We start from the raw sequence: 24747 nt of genomic DNA on the forward strand, positions 1-24747 counted from the left end.
AAACACAGCTCCAAATATTGGTGCAGCACAGCCCTCAGCCTTGAATATTCCTGGTGCTTGGGCACCTTGAGCCCATATAACCTGCCGCCCCTGCCAACAGCTCTCTGGTACAAGGACTCGGACACAAAGGAAGCCATTGCAATCTGCCACTCCAAAGAATGGCTAGTGAGAATCAGCAGCAGAGAGAGAGTCAAATGACCTGATAGGTTCAAGACCCTGTCATACATCCCTGAAGAAACTGTTTCCTAGGCATGCATTTCAAACTTTGGCCCCAAAGTTACAGGCACGTTCACACAATTGTGCATGTAAAATTCATGCCATGCATGCCAGTCTGGTAGTTGTGTGCACAGATACTGGCACATGTGCAGACTTTTGGCCCTAAATAGCAATCTTACCTGACATTCATGTGATTTTTACAAATATGCATATACATATCACTCTATTTACAGACACACGATGCATAGAGGCGGGGGGCACCATTCTGCTCTGCCTTGTGCAGCTGTGCAAAGCAGCAGAGAGAAGATCCAGGGAGCATCTCCATCCCCAGACACACCCACACAGCACCAGGCCAGGATCCCTTCCTATCCATCCCCTGAGTGATGTACATGATACCTGCATGAGGAAGCAGCCAGGGCCCATGCTGTGTCAGACAGGACACCCTGGAGGGTGTATACCCTGCTCCCTTTTCGGAGCTGTAGTAGCTGCATTGCAGAGCATGGTCCTGCCTGCTGCTCTGTGCCATCCTGCCCATTAGCAGCCAGGAGGGCTAGGAAGCTGCCCTACTGCTGACTCCACTCCACTCTCTCCCTCCAAGGCCAGGACTTTGCCCTGAAGGTTTACGTGGCTTGTAGTTTATACAATGGCTAACTCACAGATCACCATGAAAGCAAACTTTTAGCAAGCTGCCTGGTCTGGAGTATCTTGCAACCTGCAGTTCTGGCCATATTTGTCACAAGCCAAGCAGAGCTGAAAGCTGAGAAACTTTCCACCTCACCTCTTCCCGTGGTTTATTAAAGTTATCCCAACTTGGAGCTCTGTTGGAGCAAGGATGACATTCCCACGTATTGGAGTCCCCAGTCTCCAGCCATGGAAGGAATATGAACAGCCAAGACCTATATTAAAGGCACAGACTTTTAATCGTTCTGTTGAAATTAAATTCCTGGTTAGCTGTGGCCTGCTAGCCCTGCTGCCAAGCGAAATATGGATTCCAGGCTACCCAGCACTGGCAAATTGCTGCAAAGTGGCAAATGGCTCTTTTAAAACAGACTCAGAACTGCTTGATAATCTGGCCTGACCCAGACGTCTAGCCAATTTAATTCTAGTGAACAGTGATTCTCTCAAATGCAAGTAAAAGGGGCATGGCAGCCTTTCAAGGAGTGGACATTTTGCTGAATAAATACGTGACTCAGAAAGCAGGTCTAGCGTCTAGACAAGGGGCGATTTAAAAAAATAAAATCAAATGTTGTTTCAGGCCATGTAGGTCTGTGCACAACTTCTCTCGGTCTGCCTCTCATGAGAGTGAGACATCTGGCTGAGGTCAGTCACAAGCAGGAGCAGGCAAGCTGGGAGTGAGGGACAATGTGTCTCGGTGCTCTCCGCCAGGCCGCATCGCTCTTACTCAGGCCGTTTGCCTCTTCAGCCGGTGCTTGCCCCGGAGAATGTGCTAGTTGTTTCTAAGAGAAAGAAGTAGTTGAGAAAGAAGTAGTGGAGAAAGAAGTAGTTCGGGACTATTTAGGAAAGCTGGACGAGCACAAGTCCATGGGGCCGGATGCACTGCATCCGAGGGTGCTAAAGGAGTTGGCCGATGAGATTGCAGAGCCATTGGCCATTATCTTTGAAAAATCATGGCGATCGGGGGAGGTCCCGGACGACTGGAAAAAAGCTAATGTAGTGCCCATCTTTAAAAAAGGGAAGAAGAAAGATCCAGGGAACTACAGGCCAGTCAGTCTCACCTCAGTCCCTGGAAAAATCATGGAACAGGTCCTCAAGGAATCAATCCTGAACCACTTAAAGGAGGGGAAAGTGATCAGGAACAGTCAGCATGGATTCACCAAGGGCAAGTCATGCCTGACTAACCTAATTGCCTTCTATGATGAGATAACCGGCTCTGTGGATGAGGGGAAAGCAGTGGATGTGCTATTTCTGGACTTTAGCAAAGCTTTTGATACAGTCTCCCACAGTATTCTTGCCAGCAAGTTAAAGAAGTATGGGCTGGATGAATGGACGGTAAGGTGGATAGAAAACTGGCTAGATGGTCGGGCTCAACGGGTAGTGATCAATGGTTCCATGTCTAGTTGGCAGCCGGTATCAAGTGGAGTGCCCCAAGGGTCGGTGCTGGGGTGGTTTTATTCAATATCTTCATTAACGATCTGGAGGATGGTGTGGACTGCACCCTTAGCAAGTTTGCAGATGACACTAAACTGGGAGGAGTGGTTGATACGCTGGAGGGTAGGGATAGGATACAGAGGGACCTAGACAAATTAGAGGATTGGGCCAAAAGAAATATGGTGAGGTTCAACAAGGACAAGTGCAGAGTCCTGCACTTAGGATGGAAGAATCCCATGCACTGTTACAGACTAGGGACCGAATGGCTGGGCAGCAGTTCTGCAGAAAAGGACCTAGGGGTTACGGTGGACGAAAAGCTGAATATGAGTCAACAGTGTGCCCTTGTTGCCAAGAAGGCTAATGGCATTTTGGGTTGTATAAGTAGGGGCATTTCCAGCAGATCGAGGGATGTGATCATTCCCCTCTACTCAGCACTGGTGAGGCCTCATTTGGAGTACTGTGTCCAGTTTTGGGCCCCACACTACAAGAAGGATGTGGATAAATTGGAGAGAGTCCAGCGGAGGGCAACAAAAATGATTAGGGGGCTGGAGCACATGACTTATGAGGAGAGGCTGAGGGAACTGGGATTGTTTAGTCTGCAGAAGAGAAGAATGAGGGGGGATTTGATAGCTGCTTTCAACTACCTGAAAGGGGGTTCCAAAGAGGATGGATCTAGACTGTTCTCAGTGGTAGAAGATGACAGAACAAGGAGTAATGGTCTCAAGTTGCAGAGGGGGAGGTTTAGGTTGGACATTAGGAAAAACTTTTTCACTAGGAGGGTGGTGAAGCACTGGAATGGGTTACCTAGGGAGGTAGTGGACTCTCCTTCCTTAGAGGTTTTTAAGGTCAGGCTTGACAAAGCCCTGGCTGGGATGATTTAGTTGGGTTTGGTCCTGCTTTGAGCAGGGGGTTGGACTAGATGACCTCCTGAGGTCCCTTCCAACCCTGAGATTCTATGATTCTATAAGGGGTGAGGAGTTCTACCCAGGCCCAAGCTAACGCATCCAGGTTCTGTGGATGCCTTCAATAGAGCAGGTAAAAAACAAACTTCTTTTCCTCCACAGAAAATTTTGATTTTTATTTATTTTTTGGCAGAAATTCAAATACAAAAAAAAGTTCATCCTACACCTAAAAATGTCTGAAAACCAAAATAATCTTGGCAGTGGAGGGAGTGTACCATGGGAGTTTCTGGTGAGGGTGGAACATGGGAGATATAGTCCACCAAGAGAGCCTTGCCCCATAGAGGAGAATGGGCAGATGAGGGAACCAAACTACAAATCCCATGAGGCATTGCAGCAGCTTTCCCAAACTGAAATATTTTCATTTTCATGTATTCAATTTTTCAAAGAAAAAATGAAATTTCCAATGAAAAGCAGAGATTTTTCTTGAAAACTTGCATTTTGTCAAACACCAATTTTCCATGAAAAAACAGTTTTGATGGAATATTATTGTCCAGTTCTCCCGCTTGACCATGGGAGCTGGATCCCAAGATAATGGCACTGTGCTCTCCTGGAGCCTGGGTGGGGATCTGAAAATTGCGATCACCAGAAGTCTGGACATAACAGCGTATGTGGAGTGCCTCATCACTCTAGTATTGATGGCAAAATGGAAAATATTCCTTCTACTTTACTACAGAACAAATATGTGTTATAGATCCTGAAAACAAGGCTTCCGGGCAAGCCACAGGGCCTGATTCTCCACTCACTTACCCCAGTGTAAATCAGCAGTAACTACAATGAAATCAGCTGAATCGTACTGATGTAAGTGTGGAGGATGTGACAGAACAGGGGTCGGCAACCTACGGCACACGTGCCAAACACAGAGCACACACGCCGATTTTAAGTGGCACGCGGCTGCCTCCCAGCCAGGGCCGGCTCCCTGAACCCCACCCCTGACCTGCAGGGGCCCCGCGCCAGGGGCAGAGCCCCAGTGGGGGAGGGAGGGGGGGAGGAGAGAGAATCCCTTCCTGGCTAGAGGCTTCCTTTTTTTTTTTTTTTTTACCGGCGGCGCTCGCGCGGCGGGCGGCGGCGGCAGCAGGTCTGTGGTGCTGCTGAAGACCCCCGGAGGAGTGAAGAACCTGCCGCCAGAAGACTAGCGCCACACCGGTGAGTACAAGCCCCACGTTTTTTTTTTTGTCCCTGCTGCGGGCCCAAAAAACTGTTCGACGCGGGCCCCGCACTTCCTAAAGCCGGCCCTGCTCCCAGCCCCCAGCCCCCCGCCCACCGCTCTCCCCTGTGGGGGCAGGAGGCAGAAGCTTGGTCCTGCAGCAGCCAAGCTTCCCTCCTCCCCTGCTTCTTCCCCCAGCGAGGTGCTTTCCTGCCCCTTTCCCTCTCCTTCCCTGCGCCGATCAGCTGACAGCCCTTGCGAGGAGGAGGGGGAAGAGCGGCAGCGTGCACACAGCTCCGTAGAGGAGGTAGGGACGGGGCCTTGGGGAAGGGGGTGGAACAGGGCACAACCCTTCCAGCCCCCTGCCATGAGCCGCTCAGGACAGGGGGCTGGGAGCACCCCCATGCACACAGCTCCATAGAGGAGGTGGGGACGGGGCCTTGGGGAAGGGGGTGGAACAGGGCACGTCCCTTCCAGCTCCCTGCCATGAGCCGCTCAGGACAGGGAGCTGGGAGCACCCCTACGGGCCAAGCACCCCAGCCCTCTGCCCTGCCTCCTGAACCACCCCCACACCCCCAGCCCTCTGCCCTGACCCTTGGAACCCCCCCACATCCAGCCTTCTGCCCTGCACCCCCCACACCCTCCAGCCCTCTGCCCTGACCCCTGAACCCCCCCCACACACTCAGCCTTCTGCCCTGCACCCCCACACACCCCCAGCCCTCTGCCCTGACCCGACCCCCCACACATCCAGCCTTCTGCCCTACACCCCCCACACCCTCCAGCCCTCTGCCCTGACCCCTGAACCCCCCCACACACCCAGCCTTCTGCCCTACACCCCCACACCCCCCAGCCCTCTGCCCTGACCCCTGAACCCCCACACATCCAGGCTTCTGCCCTGCACCCCCACACCCTCCAGCCCTCTGCCCTGACCCTGAACCCCACACATCCAGCTTCTGCCCTGCACCCCCACACCCTCCAGCCCTCTGCCCTGACCCTGACCCCACACACCCAGCCTTCTGCCCTACACCCCCACCCTCCAGCCCTCTGCCCTGATGCCTGAACCCCACACACCCAGCCTTCTGCCCTACACCCCACGCCCTCCAGCCTCTGCCCTGACCCCTGAACCCCACACACCCAGCCTTCTACCCTGCACCCCACACCCCCAGCCCTCTGCCCTGACCCTGAACCCCACACACACCAAGCCTTCTGTCCTGCACCCCACGCCCCCAGCCCTCTGCCCTGACCCGACCCACACACCCAGCCTTCTGCCCTGCACCCCACCCCCAGCCCTCTGCCCTGACCTGAACCCCACACCCAGCCTTCTGCCCTGCACCCCACACCCCCAGCCCTCTGCCCTGACCCGACCCCCACACATCCAGCCTTCTGCCCTACACCCTCCACACCCCACTGCCCTGACCCTGAACCCCTACAGCCCCACTTCCTCTGCCCTGACCCTGAACCCCTACAGCCCCCATCCCTCTGCCCTGACCCTGAACCCCACACACACTCAGCCTTCTGCCTTGCACCCCCCACCCACCCCCGCCCGCTGCCCTGACCCCCCCACACACCCAGCCTTCTGACCTATCCCCCACACACCCTCCAGCCCTCTGCCCTGACCCCCCCCACACACACCCCAGCCCTCTGCCCTGACCCCACACACACACCCAGCCTTCTGCCCTGAACCCCCTCCCCCAGTCTGGGGTCCCGGCTGCCAGCCCCTTGCCAGCCGGCGCCCCGGCCGCAGGCCCCGCTCAGCCTGTTGCCAGCCTAGGTGAACGGAACCCCAGGCTGACAGCGAACTGAGCAGGCTGGCGGCGTAAGATCAGCATTTTAATTTAATTTTAAATGAAGCTTCTTAAACATTTTAAAAACCTTGTTTACTTTACATACAATAGTTTAGTTATATAATATAGACATATAGAAAGAGACCTTCTAAAATCGTTAAGAAGTATGACTGGCACGCGAAACCTTAACTTAGAGTGAATAAATGAAGACTCAGCACAGCACTTCTGAAAGGTTGCCGACCCCTGTGATAGAAGAATTGGACCTGTAAACTCTTCCAGTTTGGTGGCTACCAATAAGGCTTCATAAACCAAAAGACTAAAATGAGAGCCACCAAGATGTGGCTGACCGCTGCTCTAGAGAGCGTTTGAGTAAGATTGTGCTAAAAAGTTTTTGAGATGTGGTTAAGAGATTTAGATTTCAGCAACGTCAGATTCCCTTCCAGCAGCTAGACCTCTACCTTCAAGAAAAACAGGTTCTAACACCTACCCCGGAACTATTCAGATTACATATGCAGATGTAGCAGTAAAAAAACAATCCACCAAAAGTCCGTGACAGCAGCCAGGCGCTCAGATAATCCTGACTATGAAGGATCCTGTGATGAGTTATATCCAGATTGTACTCCCTAACTATTCAACAGGGGGGTGGGAAATCAAGACAATTAGACATACTTTGGGTCTGACTTTGGTAGTTCTGATTCCAACTAGACTACATTGGAAGTACATTGGAGGCAGGAAGCCTGCCAAAGAGGCAGTGGGGCCACTAGACAATGAAGGTATTAAAGGAGCACTCAAGGAAGACAAGGCCATTGCAGAAAAGCTACATGAATTTTTGGCCTTGGTCTTCACTGCGAGGATGTGGGGGAGATCCCTACTCAGAGCTATCCTTTTTGGGTGACAAATTGGAAGTCCTGTCCCACGCGGAGGTGTCAATAGAAGAGGTTTTAGAACAAACTGATAAAGTAAACAGTAATAAGTCACCAAGAACACCACCTCTTCTCCTATGAGTAGTCCTGTCTTTCTCAGTGGGATTACAGTGTACAGTAAGTGTTTGCAGGATTACTCACTATATCCTCATCACAATGAGCCCCTCTGTTTAATACTTTTTTCATATCTCATTGTTACAGACACTGTCTCGGAAAGTCAAGTCTGTCTCCTCAGCAAGCTGAACAGCAAATCAAGATTAAAGAGAGCAAGTGAAAAAAATTTTAAAAATGGGAAAATATTTTTAATATCATAAAAGGAATGAGGAAAAATGCAGAGAAAAATCTTTTAAAAAATCCTTACTCGCTTTTGGATTCAGAGTCCTTTGCTTAGTGCGCCGTTCAAACACACTAATGTTGCAGCTTTTTTTAGCAGTGAGTTTCTATAGTGGGTATTCACCCACGAAAGCTCATGCTGCAAAACGTCTGTTAGTCTATAAGGTGCCACAGGATTCTTTAAAAAAAACAGGAGTACTTGTGGCACCTTAAAGACTAACAAATTTATTTAAGCATGAGCTACAGCTCACTTCTTCGGATGCATCTTTGCTGCTTTTATAAAACCTTTAGCTCTCTTTGCCAGTTAATCTGCTTGCTTCCTTTCAGTTCAGTTATTTGTACATTTATGGATCTTTTTCAATTAAGGGTTAGTAAAGTCAAATTTGATTTAGGCAAAATTATGTTAAAAATCCATATATCAGCAAAGGAACCAACCAAAAGGAGGACTTTTCTTTGAAAACAGACTAAAAATGTAACATATTTCCAGGAATTTCACAAGAGCATCATCTGGAAAGTAGTACCACCAACTCTTCCATATGTTTTTTCTTAAACCTCTGAAACAAATCAAAACTTCAAAACCAGTTCTTAAAACGTTTGAATAAATCTCTCATAACCTACTAAAGACCATTCCAGATAAAGGTCTGCCATGCAAAATCTTGCCTTCTGCATTTGCTGCTGGTAACAAGACAGACCAGTTTAACTCAGAGGTCCAAGATCAACTGTCTACACAATGAACGAGGAGTACTTGTGGCACCTTAGAGACTAACAAATTTATTTGAGCATAAGCTTTCATGGGCTAAAACCAAGGCACCAAAGAAAGGTTGGGGAAATAAGAGCACAAAGTTAAAAGCCTCCATTTGTTGCCCTCACTTTTGTTCCTGCCATTGTTGGTAATACTTTGATCTCAGTCTTTACAACAGGGGTCACATGTGAGGAGTACACTAGCCAGGGAGCTGCCTTGATCTGTTAAAGAATCATGGAATCATAGAATCATAGAAGATTAGGATTGGAATGGACCTCGGGAGGTATCTAGTCCAACCCCCTGCTCAAAGCAGGACCAATTCCCAACTAAATCATCCCAGCCAGGGCTTTGTCAAGCCGGGCCTTAAAAACCTCTAAGGAAGGAGATTCCACCACCTCCCTAAGTAACCCATTCCAGTGCTTCACCACCCTCCTAGTGAAATAGTGTTTCCTAATATCCAACCTAGCCCGCCCCTACTGCAAGTTGAGACCATTGCTCCTTTTTCTGTCACCTGTCACCACTGAGAACAGCCAAGCTCCATCCCATTTGGAACCCCCTTCAGGTAACTGAAGGCTGCTATCAAATCCCCCCTCACTCTTCTCTTCTGCAGACTAAATAACCCCAGTTCCCTCAGCCTCTCCTTGTAAATCATGTGACCCAGCCCCCTAATCATTTTCATTGCCCTCTGCTGAACTCTCTCCAATTTGTCTACATCCTTTCTGGACGCAATACTCCAGATGTGGCCTCACCAGTGCCGAATAGAGGGGAATAATCTCTTCCCTCGATCTGCTGGCAATGCTCCTACTAATGCAGCCCAATATGCCGTTAGCCTTCTTGGCAACAAGGGCACACTTCTGACTCATATCCAGCTTCTCATCCACTGTAGCCCCTACGTCCTTTTCTGTAGAACTGCTGCTTAGCCAGTCATAACCCAGCCTGTAGCAGTGCATGGGATTCTTCCGTCCTAAGTGCAGGACTCAACACTTGTCCTTGTTGAACCTCATCAGATTTCTTTTGGCCCAATCCTCCAATTTGTCTAGGTCACTCTGGACCCTAGCCCTACCCTCCAGCGTATCTACCTTTCCCCCTAGCTTAGTGTCATCTGCAAACTTGCTGAGGGTGCAATCCATCCCATCATCTAGATCATTAATAAAGATGTTGAACAAAAACGGCCCTAGGACCGACCCTTGGGGCACTCCACTTGATACTGGCTGCCAACTAGTCATCGAGCCGTTGGTCACTACCCGTTGAGCCCGACAATCTAGCCAGCTTTCTATCCACCTTATAGTCCATTCATCCAATCCATACTTTTTTAACTTGCTGACAAGAATACTGTGGGAGACCATATCAAAAGCTTTGCTAAAGTCAAGATATATCACATGCACTGCTTTCCCCATATCCACAGAGCCAGTTATTTCATTACAGAAGGCAATCAGAGTGGTCAGGCATGACTTGCCCTTGGTGAATCCATGTTGACTGTTCTTGATCACCTTCCTCTCCTCCAAGTACTTCAAAATGGTTTCCTTGAGGACCTGCTCCATGATTTTTCCAGGGACTAAGGTAAGGCTGACTGGTCTGTAGTTCCTCGGGTTCTCCTTCTTCCCTTTTTTAAAGATGGGCAATATATTTGCCTTTTTCCAATCATCTGGGACCTCCCTCGATCGCCATGACTTTTCAAAGATAATGGCCAATGGCTCTGCAATCACATCAACCAATTCCCTCGGCACCCCATCACAGCCAGGCAACAGTTCCAAACAAATTCTGGAGTCTTGTTCCTTATGTGCGCTGATGTGACTGCACGCTGTCAGGTCTCATCAGACACTGCAGGGTTTCGCTTTCCAGGTGATTAACATAACTCTGGTTTGACCCTCATGCCACACCACATCCCAAGGTGCTGCAGGCAGCCTGGCCAACCCCACACATGCAAAAATCAGGAGTCAGGCCCCCAAAATCATAAGATTAGTTTTTAAATGATGAGATTTTTAAAGAAATAATACATGGAAGGTGCTTTTTATTTTGCGTTCTGTCTTTTGACTCTTTGGGGTCATGTTTTCAAGCTTTTCTCTACAACCATTTCAATCATTTAAAAAATGAAAGCTCAAGATTCTGCTGTTTGCACAAGGCTCCAGAGGCTGGTGCTTTAAACGAAATGCTGAATATCACAAGACTCATGATAAAATCGCCAGAGTTGGTAACATGACGTATGTGAGCTGATGGAGCTCTCCTGTGGATTCCTTGTTTGAATGAAAATAATGGAAGTTCTGCCCTTGACTTCAATGGAGCAGGATCAGCCCAAGAATCATTAAACTTTTGACCCTCTCTTGCAGCCCTTTGCTTGAAAAGAAGCTTGGATTCCTGTTTCTGTGTCGGGAATCTGATGCAAGCAAGTATGCATGTTTCAAATAAATACAAAGTGCCTGCATACATATAACGGTAACTGTCATTTGGGCTCAGTGAGTCATGAGTCTTGCCCAAGTGGGATGCTAATGCTTCTATGCTGGCCTCCATCAGGCAGCAAGCCATTGAGGAGGGTTAGTAGTAAACATTGGCTACTGAGAGTGAGCACTAGGAAACTGCAAGAGGCATTTGCTGCTGTTCAACCAGTTTAATAGATTCCAGGGCCAGAAGGGACCATTGTGATCATCTCTCTGACCTGTATAGCACAGGTCAGAGAACTTCCCCCAAACAATTCCTGTTTGAACTAGAGAAAACCCCAGCCGTTCGTGATTTAAATATTGTAAGTGATGGAGAATCGACAATGAACTTCGGTAAATTGTCCCAATGGTTAATTACTCTCACTGTTAAAACTTTACACCTTATTTGCAGTCTGAATTTGTCTAGCTTCAGCTTCCAGCCACTGGATCAAGTTACACCTTTTCTGCTAGACTGAAGAGCCCATTATCAAATATTTGTAGGTACTTATAGATTGTAATCAAGTAACCCTTAGAGCTCCATGAGTCTATCACTGTAATGCAGGTTTTCTAATCTTTTTAAGCATTCTTGTGGCTCTTCTCTCAACCTTCTCCAATTTATCAACATCTTTCTTGCATTGCAGGCACCAGAACTGGACACAGCAGTCACACCAGTGCCAAATACAGAGGTTAAATAACCTCTCTACTCTTATTCGAGATGCCCCTGTACATGCATCCAAGGATCACATTTGCCCTTTTGGGCATAGTGTTGCAGTGGGAGCTCATGTTCAGCTGATTAGCCACCACAACCCCCAAATCTCTTCCAGACTGTCTGCTTCCCAGCACAGAGTCCCCTGTTGTGTAAGTATGACCGACATTCTTTGCTCTCAAATGTATATATTTATATTTAACTTTATTCAAATATATAGTGTTTGCTTGCACCCAGTTTACCAAATGATCCATATCGCTCTGTATCAGAAACCTATCCTCTTCAGTATTTACCACTCCTCCAGTTTTTGTGCCATCTGCAGACTTTACCAGTGATGATTTTATGTTTTCTTCCAGGTCATTAATAAAAATGTTAAATAGCAGATGTCCAAAAACGATCCCTGCTGGACCCCACTGAGAACACACCCAACATTCCCCATTTGCAATCACATTTTGAGACTGACAAGTTACATAGTGATAGCGCTAGTCTGTCCCTCTCACTGGGTTTTACCTGCATTGAACAAGTCTCTGACCACATCTGGGATGCAGGGAAATAGCATTATCCCTGTTTCCTGAATAGGACTGTGGTGCACGGAGGGGAAGTGAGGGAGGTGGGAACAGGACCGAAAGGTGCACAGAGGGCAATGTTTCCCATTTTACAAGAGCCCAGATTCCTTTAAACTGCCCAGATTGCATCCCTGCCTCCCCCGTACGTAGCCATGGGCAGGCAATAGTAAGAATGCACTTTGGCTTCCACTGGAGGAGTAGGGATCCCAACCAATCACGTTGCCTTTGTGCACAAGGATTTTTTTCAAGCTCAAGGGCCCAGATTCTTGGCTCTGCTAAGGCCACTTTGTGCTGTTTGCATGTTACGTGCACATGAGCTTTGAACCGGCCCGAGAGCCACTGGTATGGAGCTGGCAAAGATGGCATAAGCATGTCTGATACCAGCCACTCACAGCAGTGTAAGAAGGGTACTGGGGGGACTTGGAATGCACCGGGGTGAGCTGGTGGCATGATGGAGCTGAAGCCCGCTATGCCCACGTCTCTGCTAGCACCACGACCCCTCCTGTTGTGCCTTGTGCGGGGGCCAAGCAGCCCTACATCAAAGAGCTGCAACCATCTCCCTTTGGCTGCCCCTCCACAGTATGTCGGAGCGGTGCTGGGCCTGGGGCAGAATCGAGGTCAGGAGGCCTGGCAGCCGCGGGTGACCCTCGCTACACTTTCACTTTGCAGTCCTGTCACTCCCATTCCTGCCCTTCTGAGGTGACTCAGAAGGTGCCAATAGAAATTGGGTAGGGCAGCAGTTTATGCACTCGCCAGGTGGGCTCCAGCCTGCGCTGCTCGGAGTCAGGCACACTCTGACCCTCGTGCATGGCTGTGTGCTGCCTGTCTCTGAGTGTCACCTGAACAGGCCAGCTTTGCCAGTGCCCCCAGACTGGTTCTCTCCATCGGCTTCCTTGGCACTGTGGCACCCTTCTGTAAAGAACCCTTCTTCCCTCAGAAGGAATCCAGAGCTCTGAGAAATGTTTTTTCTCTCCAAATGGCCCCTTCCCTTCGTCAGGTGTCACTGATTGCAGGCCCTGATGGCATACTCAGTAGTTCTCGAATTAAGGCTGTAGCCGATCCTTCATTCTGGTAGGTGAAAATAAGCAGCCATTAGCTCACAGGAAAGAGCTTTTCCAGTGCAGGGCTCAGCTGGGCTGCAGACGCTCTAATGACCCTTTCTTCCCCCCTTGTTAAACCCATTCTTGCTGTTGAAAACCATTAAATAGTTCATTAACGCAATAATCCTTTTAAGATCCTGCATCACAAATGGATTTGTCAAGTGCTGTTCCTGAAGGAGTTAGTCATATTAAATTGTCTTCTACAGTAATGAATTTTATGACAGATTGTGCCACTTTGCTTTATTAGCTAGTATTGCAAAGTAATTTGTGAATCAGGGGCTCATTTATTTTGCTCAGTCTTTCCTTGTGCGAGAGGAACTTTGTGAAGCAGAGTCGTGAGGGGGCACAGCGCACGATATTGCATTGCCAGGAGAAATATAAGTCGTCTCCTTTCCTGCATTTCTGCAGCCATGCCCCCTATTCCCTAATCACCCTGACTCCTCTCATGTAGCTACTCTAGATTCAGTTGTTTTTAGCTATTCCCTGTTGAATATAGAGCTGGGCATTGAGGACTAGCATGGCTCAGAGGGGGAATAATAAGAGAGATGCGTCTTGCATTAAATCCTATGACACAGAAGAGTCCTGTATAGTTGTACTGGCACCGAGTTCCTGAGTGCACACACCAAAGTGACTTGGTACTAAGGGAGAGCAGATCAGGAATGGAGACAGCAGCCACACGACCTTGTGATGTGTAATCCGCATCACAGCATGCACGCTAAGATGTACTGGGCTGCATCAGGGCTTTATGGGAGACCTCCAAGGGGAAGTCATTGGGCTGCAGGAAGTAGAGCTGGGGAGCCAGTAGGCAGAGCTCTTCCCTGTGCATGAACATGTACGGGGGGATTTCTGAAAGAGCCTATGGGAGATAGGAACCTAAAAAGCTAATGAGTGTTGGGCACCTTCCAGAGCCTTCGGAAGTCCCACCTGCAGTTAACATTCCAGCATATTGCTACGGCCACTGTGCTGCATGGGAGGTACTGTACTGTTCTTCCACTGAGGTGCAATCCTGGGGTCATTAACAATCCCAGGGCACTTTTCTGAGGAATTGGGGTAGAATCCCTGTATCATGCTCAAATTCCAACTCAGAAAAGTCAGAGATGGAGAAGAGCTATTAAGTTATCTAGTCCCTCTCCCTGCCAATCCAGGATAAAAGTAATGACATCCTGTTTCCCTAAACTCCCTGGGATAAGGTATGTTGCTTCACTTTGTGTCCTGTACTGTCACTGTGTACTGTTACCCTTGTTGTGTTCCATCGCAGAGGTAGCAGCATTTCCATGATGGATGAAGTGAACCCCTGCGAACAGTGTGTTAACTTTACAAAATGCTTTGCGATCCTTCAGGATGGAAAGGTGTGAAATGTAATGTAAAAAGGGAAAATATTGTTTATAAAATTCATTACAAGCAAAATGGTTAGAGTGCTCTAATGGTGCAGGACCAGCACTGGTCAAAATTTTTCCACTGATGAATTGTTTCCTTACAAAAAAGTGTTTTTTTTTCTGGCAAGTATCAGCTTTCCATGGGAAATTCTGAATTTTCATAAAAAAAACGAAAGGCCTGAAAACTGAAATATTTTTGGATGAAAAACAAAATATTTTGTTCTGGAGATGTTGCTGTAGTGTCTCATGGGGGTTGAAAATCAGTTTCCTCTTGTCCCCACACTCCTTAATGGGCTGGGCTCCACAGCAGGACTACATCTCCCATGATGCACCATAGCTGAATCAAAATATTTAATTTTTCAGCCAAAATTTTTGGTATTAAAATTTTTGAAACAAACAAACAAACAAAATTTTCTGCATTTTCTCTGTTTTCCAACCAGCCCTGGGCAGGTGACTTCCATAACAGGAGAGAGTAAACAGAATGGGCCTGCACACTTTATTGTGTTATAGGGACGATAATGATTCACTAATGATCTGGAGCAGGGGTAGGCAACCTATGGCACAGGTGCTGAAGGCGGCACATGAGCTGATTTTCAGTGGCACTCACATGGCCCGGGTCCTGGCCACTGGTCTGGGGGGCTCTGCATTTTAATTTAATTTTAAATGAAGCTTCTTAAACATTTAAAAAACCTTGTTTACTTTACATACAATAATAGTTTAGTTATATATTATAGACTTGTAGAAAGAGATCTTCTAAAAATGTTAAAATGTATGACTGGCACGCGAAACCTTAAATTAGAGTGAATAAATGAAGACTCGGCACAGCACTTCCGAAAGGTTGCCGACCCCTGATCTGGAGGATGGTGTGGACTGCACCCTCAGAAAGTTTGCAGATGACACTAAACTGGGAGGAGTGGTAGATACACTGGAGGGTAGAGATAGGATACAGAGGGACCTAGACAAATTAGAGGATTGGGCCAAAAGAAATCTGATGAGGTTCAACAAGGACAAGTGCTGAGTCCTGCACTTAGGACAGAAGAATCCCATGCACTGCTACAGACTAGGGACCGAGGGGCTAGGAAGCAGTTCTGCAGAAAAGGACCTAGGGGTTACAATGGACGAGAAGCTGAATATGAGTCAACAGTGTGCCCTTGTTGCCAAGAAGGCTAATGGCATTTTGGGTTGTATAAGTAGGGGCATTGCCAGCAGATCGAGGGATGTCATCATTCCCCTCAAGAACAAATGAGAGTAATGGTATAGAAGAGGCTAGTCACATGCCCTGTTTTATCCTACCCCATAAAAAGCACTTGAAGACCCTCAAATGTCTGTCCCCTTGCTCTAAGGGCTGGTCTGCAGGCCCCCTTGCACCAAAATAGCTAAACTAAATAACTTTTCATTCATTCATTTCATTGTTTTGGTGCAGGTTTGGGTGAAGACCAGCCCTTACACAGCAAAGAGCTGCAAAGGGATCTCACTAAACTGGGCAACTGGGCAACAAAATGGCAAATGAAATGTTGACAAATGCACAGTGATGCACACTGGAAAACCGAATCCCAACTAGACATATACAATGACAGGGTCTAAATTAGCTGTTACCACTCAAGAAAGAGATCTTGGAGCCATTGTGAATAGTTCTCTGAAAACATCAACTCAATGTGCAGCGGCAGTCAAAAAAGTGATCACAATGTTGGGAACCATTAGGAAAGGGATAGATAATAAGACTGAAAATATCATATTGCCTCTGTATAAATCCATGGTATGCCCACACCTTGAATACTGCGTGCAGTTCTTGTCACCCCATCTCAAAAAAGCTATGTTAGAATTGGAAAAGATATGGACAAGGGCAACAAAAGTGATTAATGGTATGGGACATCTTCTGTATGAGGAGAGATTAAAAAGACTGTGACTTTTCAGCTTGGAAAAGAGATGTCTAAGGGAGGGATATAATAGAGGTCTATAAAATCGTGAACAATGTGGAGAAAGTGACTAAGGAAGTGTTATTTGCTCCTTCACATAACACAAGAGCCAGGGATCATGAGATTAAATTAATAGGCAGCGGGTTTAAAACAAACCAAAGTATTTCTTCACACAATGCAGTCAACCTCTGGAATTTGTTCCCAGGGGATGTTGTGAAGGCCAAAACTGTAACCGAATTGAAAAAAGGACTAGATAAATTCATGGCGGATAGGTCCATCAATGGCTATTAGCCAAGATGGTCAGGGATGCAACCCCATCCTCTGGGTGTCCCTAGCCTCTGTTTTCCAGAAGCTGGGAGTGGATGACAGGGGATGGATCACTGGATGATTGCCTGTTCTCTTCACTCCCTCTGAAGCACCTGGCATTGGCCACTGTCAGGAGATAGGATACTGGGCTGGATGGACCATTGGTCTGACCCAGTATGGCCATTCTTATGTTCTTATGTTATCAGTATGACTCAGAACTAGATTTGATTCTTCTGAATAAGAACAGCATCTGCAGTTAGAAATGGCAACAGTTATCAATCCTGATGCTTCAGGGTATATATTGGTCAAAAGCTGAGTCAGGAAGAGATTTCCCCCCATGCTGTAGTGTTGCGCATTTGTCTGGTACAGAATGAAGGTGTTGGGGGTGACACTTTCTTATGAAGAATCTGGAAGAGGCCATTGTAGGAGATGGGACTCTGGAATAGATGGTCTCTTTTGGTACAGTCCTACTTTAGCTATGTAATCCCATACAGTGGTACCGCTAACCATTTGCCAGACCCAGTGAGGTGATGCTTTCTAGTCCATTTCTGATCTCAGACAGTTTTGGAGCTATGCTTCTGATGAAACTGGCAAAGACAAATGACCTTAAAGACTTGGACTGTCAGAAGGCTGGACATTCTGAAGGAGAAGCCGGGACTCTGGAACAAGACACTTGATTTGGGTCACTGGATGCAGAGCTTGGAAACTGCCTTTGGGAAGAAGTTCCACATGTTCTCTGGCTTGCCAAAATGCTATTTACATCTTTATATTCTGCATCATTTTGCCTGAAACCCAAGAAATAATGATTCCCCAGTCTGAGTGCCTTAATTTGCAGTTCCACAGGCTTTTCTAAACAGAGCTGGCATTTACCTCAACCAGGCCCTCTCATACTACAGAGAGCGCTTCAAAGATCACTAAGTAAAATGGAATAGACACTCACAGAGATGGCTGTGTGGTCCAGTGCTCCCAGCAAGGGACTGGGAGCCAACAACCCTCAGCTCTGTCCCTGATGCTACCACAAACTCACTGTGGCCTTAATAGTTCAAACCACTGAAAAATAGGCATAAGCGTATTTATTTTGATGTTTGCTAGCTATCATGACAGAGAGCCCCTCCAATACATTTTCCAAAGCCTCCAGGTGACTTGGAGTCTAAGGGCAGGTCTACACTAAGGGTGGGGGTCGAACTAGGGTACGCAAGTTCAGCTACGTGAATAGCGTAGCTGAACTCGAAGTACCCTAGTTCGAACTACTTACCCGTCCAGACGCCGCGGGATCGAAGTCCGCGGCTCCAAGGTCGACTCCGCCACCGCCTTTTGCAGTGGTGGAGTACCGGAGTCGACCGGAGCGCGCGGGGAGTTCGAACTATCGCGTCTAGATTAGACGCGATAGTTCAAACTCCGAAAAGTCGAACTCACCGCGTCGACCCGGCAGGTAAGTGTAGACTAGCCCTAAGTTCCATTTTCAAAAGTCACTTAAGCAGGGAGGAGCCGAAGTCTCATTGTAAGTCAGTGGGATTCAGGCTCCTAAGTCACTTTTGAAAATGGGCCCTTGGCTCCTAAATCACCAAGGTGCTTCTGAACATTTTGTCCTAAAACAATCAATAATAACACATGCCTTCCCTCCCAGGATGCAGCGAGGCAGGTGAATGTTAGTAAAGTCCCCGGAGGTCACAGGATGAAGGCAAAATAAAAACTCGTCTCACTACAGCATGTTGCCTCCTTTCTCTCAGGTACAACACAGCACTCCATGAGATGCTGAGTTAGATGGTAATGCTGCAGTTAGTGTGTCAGCAAACCCAGCCATCACTCTGGGCTCAGCGATCCTTCGTGTAAAGCCCTGGGAATCCACTTCTGAGTTCTTGAGGGACTTTAGCCCAGGACTCCATGCTATCTTTCTCCTTTTCAGACATGGCCCTGCATGCTCTCCCTTCCCCCAGCTCCCTTGTCGGTGATCAGCAGCAGTGTTAACAAGTTATCTGAAGGGCACACTGGAAAATGTCTGAACGTGTGAGTGTTTCTAGGGGAGGAGAGCACTCCTGCCCTTCTGTGGCAATGAGCAACTCAGGGCTGCCTTTGGTGGCTTACTTTTAAAAAATGAACCCACTCCAAATGCAGCGCCATAGCTGCTGTCCATCTTTTCAGAATCAGAGAGCAGCACAAGCAAGTGACCATGGAAGTCTAAACTCTAGGAACGAGTACAGCCAACCACAGGGCCCACCCTTGGCTGTTGGTCCTCAGCTGCCATTGCTAGCCTCTGTGCTCCAGCTCTCTCCAAGTCAGGTGCTGCTTGTGTGACCATGTCTGTGCCGAAGGTTCTGCATTCAGAAAAAGTGAACCCATGAGAGAAGCCTTCCCAGGCAAGCGTGGGGGGGACATTACCTTTGGAATGGCCTGGGGGCTGCTCCAGTTCTGCACATTGACACAGGAAAGCTTTCCCCGACAGGCACACTCAAAATACACTGGAGTCCATGTAGTGATGGTAGAAGGTGCCAGGCTGACAACCCAGCTACAGCATGGGCATCAGTACCAGCTCCCCATACAGTGGCCTGCCACTTTGCCCCAACCCTCACTTGGTGCCCCACACTCTGGCTGCCAGGGGGTTCAGTTTTCAAGCCCATTTGATCCTTGGATGAACCTGCCAATAAGAGCCCATGACCATGATGAGCTTTGTGACGTGGGTTCCTGTCCACTGAGAACCACCAACTGGCTGCACAAGGCCACCAGACCAGAGCAGCCACCAGATGATAAGGTCTTGCAGACAACACAGCCCCAGGTCTGGACTGGCATTGGAGAGCTGGACGTGAAAAGCTCCATACTCTGCTGCTGGGACACTCTGGCCCAAGGGAGTGCAGCTGAGTAATCACTTCTCCTCATCTGATTCCTGTGTCCTGCTCAGGTTTGCAGCAGGTGCAAGACTGGATAACACACGGAGCCCTCTTTGTGCCCTCAGACACTGAATTCCCCTGTGGAATCAACTTGTTCTCCTAAGGGGAGCTTTGGAAAAGGCTGCAGGGCAGAATTTTTGCTGACCTCACACATAATACAGAAAAGGCAGTTTTAAAAGCAGGTCTGGTCTTCAGACTCTGTGCTACATTAATAACCCAAGTTCTGTACCATAAAAAATAAATGAACATTAAACATACCCTCGTAAAGTGTCTTGGCCTCTTCTTCTCACTCTATTTGCTGGCTGTCTTTCCTCATAGCCTGCAAATCTGTCTGTCTGAAAGTCCCCTTCATATTGGCCCTGGGCTTGTTCCATGTACAAAAGTGTTGTACATCCTAGCATGAACTTGGCCAGCCATAATAACCCCATGATGGCAAGGATTCCTTGATTCCCTCTGCTGCCCTGAAAGCCTCTTCCAGCTGGAGGGGCCTTGCTGCCCTGGTGGAGGATGGACTGTGGCAGCAAACCCTGAATGCCAAGCTGCCGTCCTGATGGTCCCCTTCTGAGGCTAGAAGCAGAGACAGGACAGAGGAGACACAAGTGTTCTTAAGGGCTTTTACATTTTTAAAATGATCGTTCACCCCAGGCCCTCCTTCCCAAGCATTAATAGAGTGAGGTCATAAAATCTCACTGACTTTGGCTCCCTGTGCACAATCCAGCTAACAAGCTCACACACTCATACCGCACAAAGACATTGCCAAAGAATTCCTTTCCCAAGAGTTAGGAACGGACAGAGGCTGCTCCCTCGGGATCTCTATGGAGTAGAGATACTCTCTTCCCTCCGCTCTGTCCTTCTAGCCCAGCAAATGCTTCCAGAGCATTTGGAAACATAAAGGGCACCCGATGAGTGCATGGAGTGTAACTGCAGACATGCCCTGGGGTTTGGCTGCTGCCGGCCTGCAATACCCTGAATGCAGCTCCAGGATTCAGAGCAGCAATGCAAGAAGCAGGGCTATGATGCCAGAGCAGATGCACTCCAGGACAGTGGTTTCCCAGGGGAAGCTCTGGCCTCATGTTTCTGGGCCCCCTTGCTAAATTCCCCAGCTCTGCCCTCCCAAACCCATGTGCCAGTCAGACCAGGAGGATGCGGGAGGGGCATGGAGAGTACACTGCCCTGAAAACAGTGTTTCCAGCTCCTGGGATTCCCTTTGAAATCCTCTCTATTTCCCAGGGGGTCGAGGGGTGGAGGAGGCTCAGCCCTGTGAGAGAGTGGGGAGAAGGGATGGATGAGTGGGGAGGGTTGCATGGGGCTGAATGACAGGTCCTACGCTGGGGTGAGGGGGAGGAGGATACATGTGATGTGTTGGTGCTGGGCTGGGATTTGGGGGGGGCTCGGTGAGAGAGTACCGTGTGGTTGGGCCATACTGCAGGCCGGCGTGGGTGCTGGGCCAAGGCTGGGGATGGGGTCACAGGGGAAGCGCCTTTGAGCTGGGCCAGGCCTGGGGGAAGTTGGCATGACTTGGTGTGAAAGGCTGGGTGGGGGCGGCTGATATGCTGGTGCTGAGGGCAGCAGTAGCAGGCCCTGGATGTCCCGTAGCACCACCACGGGGGTAGCTCAGAGGAGGCAGGGATCTGCAAAGAGGAGGCCAGTGTCAGAGTGTCTGCCCTCAATCCTAGACCGGCTGCCTGGCATCATTGTGTCAACCTGTGCTGTGGCCTGTGGGAGCCAAACCACGGGCATGGCCCCAGACACAGCCCACGGCCCCGGGTCCCAGGGACTCTGCTACAGTCATTCTGCTGTGTGTCTGTGTCAGTGAACAAAGCAAAATTAAACCCAGACACCTTGCAAGGGAAGGAGACGGGACGCTGCCTGGGAAGCCCGCAGAGCGACCAAGAGGAGGCTCAGCAACCCTCACTGTGTGGGGAGGGATCCGGATCCGTGGTCGTGGTCGGGGGAGCCCCTGGGGAGAGGGATCCGGATCAGGTCACTGGGGACAGGGATTAGGCTTGTGTCACTGGGGGCCATGGACTGGGAGACCCCTGGGCCTGGGGGGAGGGATTCGGGTCACGTCACTGGGGGCTGTGGTCGGGGGTGGGATTTGGCTTGTGTCACTGGGGGCTGTGGTTGGGGGGAGCCCATGGGGGTCACTGGGGGCCGTGGTCTGCGGGAGCCTCTGGGAGGAGGGATCTGGCTCATGTCACTGAGGGCCGTGATTGGGGGGCGGGATTTGGCTTGTGTCACTGGGGGCCATGCTTGGAGAGAGAGAGGAGAGAGGTTTGGGTCATGTCACTGGGTCAGGGGGAGCCTGTGGGGGGAGGAATTCGTTTCGTGTCACTGGGGGCCTTGGTCAGGAGAGCCCATTTGGGGGAGGGATCCAGCTTGTGTCACTGGGGGCTGTGGTTGCGGGAGCCTCTGGGGGGAGGGATCTGGCTCATGTCACTGAGGGCCGTGATTGGGGGGAGGGAGGAAGGGATCTGGATCAGGTCACTAGGGTCCATGGTTGGGGGGAGGGCTGGAGGGATCGTGTCACTGGGGGCCGTGGTCTGGGGGAGCCCATGGGGGAGGAATTCAGCTCATGTCACCAGGAGCCGTGATTGGGGGGAGGGAGGAAAGGATCTGGGTCAGGTCACTGGGGGCCGGGGTCGGGGGGAGCTCATGAGGGGAGGGTTTCAGCTCGTGTGGTCATGGCCCATGGGGCCCACAAAGATCTCCGGAGTGGCTTTATTTTGGTGCCAAACGTACTACACACACCCCAGTGCCTTTAGCATCAAGCCTGCAGGGCTTTGCCTGGGGACTGGCACCATGAACTCACAGGGTCTCCAGCAAACAGGGTGGGATGAGCAAGCCCCGGCAGTGGGAGTGCGGCCATCAGCAGTGAGCAGAGCTGCAGCAGGAGTGGGAGAAAGGCGCAGACTCTAAGCTAGGGGAGGGCTGTGAGTAATGGGCTGTGGGGGTGCCAGGTCCTGGGCCTGGCCTTGGGGATGAGGGTGGAGGTCTGGGTGTATGACAGCCAGTATGGCTGGGCTTGGGCTCAGGGTGCATGTGATAGAAGGCAGGGCCAAGGTGGCTGACCGGCAGAGGCCATGGGGCAAAGTGATAAATTTGAGATGTTTTAGAGGTCATGGGGCAAAGTGATAAATTTGAGATGTTTTATCACTGTCCTTACCCCCCCCCCCCATGCCCCCAGCTCCCCCTCAAGGCTCATTCCTTCCCCAACCCCGCTCCCCATTCCCCAACTCCCCTGGCCCTACTCTGGCATGTGCAGACATTCAGCTGCTCTGTTACCCACCCCCTCACTCCAGCGTGCTGGAGCTGGGAGCCAGTCCCCAGGAGAGCCGGGGCTTGCAGCCCTCCTCAGAAAAGGAGGGCCAGAGAGCATCTTTCACCCTGAGACCCCAAGTCTTCTCCCAGAGGTTCCCCCTCTCCCCAAAACGAAAATGACTGCTGCTGCTGAGAGCGGCAGAGCCCTGAGCACTCCTGCTGAGAGGAGAAGGGCCCTGAGCTGCCCCTAAATGTCCCCCATGCTGTCCCACAGAAGCACTTTCCAATCCCAGCGCAGCCCAAAAGCAGGCAAAAAGCAGCACAGACAAGGCAGAAAATGTGTTCAAACCATTCCAAAACTCACAGCTCCAGAGCAGTGTCCCTGGTCAGAATGTCTCAGCTCTTGAGGACATGCTTTTTCAGGCTCTAATATTTGAAATGCAGTGAATGAGAAAGACAGAGTGGGAAGGAGCAAACCAGGCTGGGAGCAGAGGCAAAGGAAGAGACAAAGAAACTGCCCTCCCTGCAGTGCCTTGCAAAACTCTGCTCCTTTGCTACACATGTCTGTCTGCTGAAGGCTAGGATATGATTATCTCCAGCTAGACAAAGGGGGGTGGGGGTGTAGTTTTTAGAGCTTTCAAAGTAACACACACATGGAAAAGTGGTCACAGAAAGCAAAGATTTTTTTACACTAAGAGGTTTCCAAGCTCTCATGCAGAGATTTCAGTTGAGGAGATAAGTGACCCCTTTAACCACAGTGAAATTAGAATCACAACAATGATCAATACACACACCCGTACCCTTGAAAGTGTTAACACTACAGTTCTGCTAAAAGAATATGGAAAAGTAATTTACACCATCTGAAGAGAGTTAAAAAAAAGTTCAAAAATTATCTGCAGCTCTGAGAAATGCCACTAAACGTTCTTTGTAAGAAATCAACATTGACAAAGGAAAAAAAAGAGAGAGAATCAATCATTAAATCTGAGCTAAAATAGATTGGCAGATTTGAGGGGAGCAGAAAGACATTTAAATCTGTGGCATTAAGTGTCAGAACTAAACAGAGGGAAAAATGCAAAAAAAAAATAGAAAAAAGGCAGTCGAACAATTGCAAACTAGCTTTGAGATAAAGAGAAAGAAATCAGCCCCTTAGCCACTTATAGAGTCTGGATTTAGTCTGAATCTGTTTAAATACCTTTAGGTCCTGGAACTGGTGATGTGCCCAGAGCTCCTTTGTTTAGTGGAGATCTGGGCAGAAAAGAAGGGAATAAAACCCTCACCCCTGAAGGAAAGAAAAAAGGTACAGCCTAATCCAGATTGGAAAAGGGGAGGGCCTTGTTGCGGGAGAAGGGGTGCAGGAGGAGTGGGAGGAACAGGAGAACAACCCTACTGCATTCTTGAGCCAAAAGTTTTTCACTTCAAGGAGGGGTAGGGGGGAGAGGTTGGGTTTAGCAAGAGACATTTGAATGCAGCCATGATTATCACCTAACCATTCCTTGTGTGCTGAGGACCCATTCGGTTCACTTCATTGCTGATCACACTCAGTTCAGCTCCATGGACTGGCTGCTGGTCCCAGCTTTAGGCAGGAGCAGCAGGAGGCAGAAGAAAATTAATAACAGTGACTTCATATCAAAAGACTCAGGGGGAAAGAATCCACTCTTGATTTGGGGGTGACTTGTTGCTTCTTTTTGGGAAAAAAAGAGCCCCATATTAAAGTGAGTGAAAGGAGAAAGTAAAAGAGACTTCTCCTGCCAGATGTTTTATTGCAATTGATCAGGGATAATCAGGGAAGGGAGGGCGGGTTGGAGGGAAGTGACCCAGCTCAGAGATATCAGACCCAAAAGTCACACTAGCCGCATCCCCTCCCCCCACGCACCATCCCCCAAAACAATTTTTGAGATTTCAAAACATTTTATTAAATTTTAATTAAAATAGTATTTTGATGGTTTTAAAATTAGATCTTTCTTTTCATCACACACCAGTCCATGATCTGGTTTTGCTCGCAGT

The 24747-nt window shown here is 49.1% G+C and overlaps 1 long non-coding RNA gene across 1 annotated transcript; it reads right to left on the bottom strand.

The window, feature by feature from the left end:
* Positions 1-1536: 1536 nt before the first annotated feature.
* On the bottom strand, positions 1537-24016 carry LOC120391761. The gene is made up of 3 exons (XR_005591471.1): positions 23936-24016; positions 19741-20049; positions 1537-1673 (listed from the first exon to the last, which is right to left on the bottom strand). It is a non-coding gene; the product is annotated as an uncharacterized LOC120391761 (long non-coding RNA).
* Positions 24017-24747: the final 731 nt, after the last annotated feature.

The sequence above is a fragment of the Mauremys reevesii genome, linkage group 26 (assembly GCF_016161935.1).
Source record: "Mauremys reevesii isolate NIE-2019 linkage group 26, ASM1616193v1, whole genome shotgun sequence".
Lineage (NCBI taxonomy): Eukaryota > Metazoa > Chordata > Testudines > Geoemydidae > Mauremys > Mauremys reevesii.